At 24.7% G+C, this 255-nt stretch overlaps 1 protein-coding gene across 1 annotated transcript in view; it reads left to right on the plus strand.

Moving 5' to 3' along the window:
* LOC119587854 (small nuclear ribonucleoprotein Sm D3-like) overlaps positions 1–255 on the plus strand; it is a 14,488-nt gene that overhangs the window by 11,967 nt on the left and 2,266 nt on the right. The gene's annotated exons all lie outside the window — the stretch shown is intronic.

The following is a 255-nucleotide window of genomic DNA, read 5'->3' on the forward strand; positions in this document are numbered from 1 at the left end:
AGTAAACTTTTGAGAAAATTGATATTCTAGAGCTTAAAAAAAAAATTATGAAGGATTTTTGTTTGTAATGTAAATTAGTTTAATTTAAATTTTCTTCTCAGGCATTACCTATTTCATCTGTGGTAAACCTTAGGATGATTACGTTCTTTTAAGTTTATTTTGGGAATAAACAAGAGTTAAGTTTTTTATTTTTTTATTTTATTACTTTATGACAAACTGATTTCTGCAGGAAGGAAATAGATCACAATGATGATG

The sequence above is a fragment of the Penaeus monodon genome, chromosome 23 (assembly GCF_015228065.2).
Source record: "Penaeus monodon isolate SGIC_2016 chromosome 23, NSTDA_Pmon_1, whole genome shotgun sequence".
Lineage (NCBI taxonomy): Eukaryota > Metazoa > Arthropoda > Malacostraca > Decapoda > Penaeidae > Penaeus > Penaeus monodon.